Source organism: Mobula hypostoma, chromosome 5 (genome assembly GCF_963921235.1).
Source record: "Mobula hypostoma chromosome 5, sMobHyp1.1, whole genome shotgun sequence".
NCBI classification, from domain to species: Eukaryota; Metazoa; Chordata; class Chondrichthyes; order Myliobatiformes; family Myliobatidae; genus Mobula; species Mobula hypostoma.
The window spans coordinates 28,888,815-28,891,417 of record NC_086101.1 but is presented as its reverse complement, the minus strand read 5'-3'; positions in this window follow the sequence as shown (position 1 = coordinate 28,891,417).

Sequence of the window (2,603 nt, the reverse complement as noted above, 5' to 3'; positions counted from 1 at the left end):
CTCACCTGGAAGGACTGTTTGGAGCCCTGAATGGTGGTAAGGGAGGAAGTGTAAGGGCATGTGTAGCACTTGTTCTGCTTACACGGATAAGTGCCAGGAGGGAGATCAGTGGGGAGGGATGGGGGGGAACGAATGGACAAGGGAGTTGTGTAGAGAGCGATCCTTGTGGAATGCAGAGGGGGGGGTGGGAAAGATGTGCTTAGTGGTGCGATCCCGTTGGAGGTGGCGTATGTTACGGAGAATAATATGTTGGACCCGGAGGCTGGTGGGGTGGTAGGTGAGGACCAGGGGAACCCTATTCCTAGTGGGGTGGCGGGAGGATGGAGTGAGAGCAGATGTACGTGAAATGGGGGAGATGCGTTTAAGAGCAGAGTTGATAGTGGAGGAAGGGAAGCCCCTTTCTTTAAAAAAGGAAGACATCTCCCTCGTCCAAGAATGAAAAGCCTCATCCTGAGAGCAGATGCGGTGGAAATGGAGGAATTGCGAGAAGGGGATGGCGTTTTTGCAAGAGACAGGGTGAGAAGAGGAATAGTCCAGATAGCTGTGAGAGTCAGTAGGCTTATAGTAGACATCAGTGGATAAGCTGTCTCCAGAGACAGAGACAGAAAGATCTAGAAAGGGGAGACAGGTGTCAGAAATGGACCAGGTAAACTTGAGGGCAGGGTGAAAGTTGGAGGCAAAGTTAATAAAGTCAACGAGTTCTGCATGCGTGCAGGAAGCAGCGCCAATGCAGTCGTCGATGTAGCGAAGGAAAAGTGGGGGACAGATAGCAGAATAGGCACGGAACATAGATTGTTCCACAAACCCAACAAAAAGGCAGGCATAGCTAGGACCCATACGGGTGCCCATAGCTACACCTTTAGTTTGGAGGAAGTGGGAGGAACCAAAGGAGAAATTATTAAGAGTAAGGACTAATTCCGCTAGACGGAGCAGAGTGGTGGTAGAGGGGAACTGATTAGGTCTGGAATCCAAAAAGAAGCGTAGAGCTTTGAGACCTTCCTGGTGGGGGATGGAAGTATATAAGGACTGGACATCCATGGTGAAAATAAAGCGGTGGGGGCCAGGGAACTTAAAATCATCGAAAAGTTTAAGAGCGTGAGAAGTGTCACGAACATAGGTCGGAAGGGATTGAACAAGGGGTGATAAAACAGTGTCGAGGTATGCAGAAATGAGTTCGGTGGGGCAGGAGTAAGCTGAGACAATAGGTCGGCCAGGACAGACAGGTTTGTGGATCTTGGGTAGGAGGTAGAAACGGGAAGTGCGGGGTGTGGGAACTATAAGGTTGGTAGCAGTGGATGGGAGATCACCTGAGCGGATAAAGTCGGTGATGGTGTGGGAGACAATGGCCTGGTGCTCCTTAGTGGGGTCACGATCGAGGGGTAAATAAGAGGAGGTATCGGCGAGTTGTCGCTGTGCCTCGGCAAGGTAGAGGTCAGTACGCCAGACTACAACAGCACCCCCGTTATCGGCGGGTTTAATAATAAAGGTTAGGATTAGTCACCGCGGAGGGAGTGGAGAGTACAGAGCGTTCCGAAGGAGTGAGGTTGGAATGGGGACAAGGTGCGGTGAAGCTCGAGACGGTTGATGTCCCGTCGGCAGTCAGCAATAAAGAGATCCAGAGCAGGCAGAAGACCAGAGCGGGGTGTCCATGAAGAAGAGGAGGGTTGAAGACAGGGAGAAGGGGTCATCGGTGGGGGTGGAAGAGTCCTTGCCAAAGAAGTAGGCTCGGAGACGGAGACGGCGGAAAGAAAAGTTCCGCATCATGGCGAACACGGAACTCGCTGAGGTGTGGGCGAAGGGGGACAAACGCGAGGCCCTTACTGAGGACAGAGCGTTCTGCCTCCGACAGTTGAAGGTCGGAGGGGATGGTAAAGACCCGGCACAGATGAGAGCTGGGATCAGAGGGGGGAGGGGGAGGCTGGTGGTGTCAGTGGAGAGGGGAGGGTTGGGGTGAGAGGTAGATGGAGCCTCTGAGGGCCCAGGAGTTGACGGTGGGATCTGAGGAAGACGGGGCTGCGGAGTGGTGGTGGGGGAAGGGGAGACGGGAGTCACAATAGCAGCACATAAAGACCCGGCCTGGAGTTCAAGGCTGGAGTCGCAGTTGGTGGTTGCGCAATCACTTCGAATGTGGTCCCTGGTCGTTGCTGGAGTCCGGGTTTTGAATATGCCCTGAGGTGTTGGAGCCGCCGAGATCAATGGCAGAGCCCGCAATCTGAAATTCATGCCTGCTAGCGTCGGGGCCGGCAGGCTCTGGAGTCCGTAGATGTAGGATCTTGCGATCTTTGCCTGAGTTGGATGATCAGCCATGATCATAATAAATGGCGGTGCAGGCTCGAAGGGCCGAATGGCCTACTCCTGCACCTATTTTCTATGTTTCTATGTAACATGACAAAGTCAAAAAAACGGCGATTGCAGGCGTGTATCCGACGGAGGATGAAATAACGGGTAGGACCATTACAGACGGCGAAGAAAGTGTCCCGAAGGTGTGGAAGGGTCTGGGATAGGGACACCAAGTACCTCCTCATGGCGGAGAGCGTCGCCTTCAGAGCTTGACGGGAGAAGCGGCGAGAGGCAGAGTCAATAAAATGTGAGTACCTGGGATC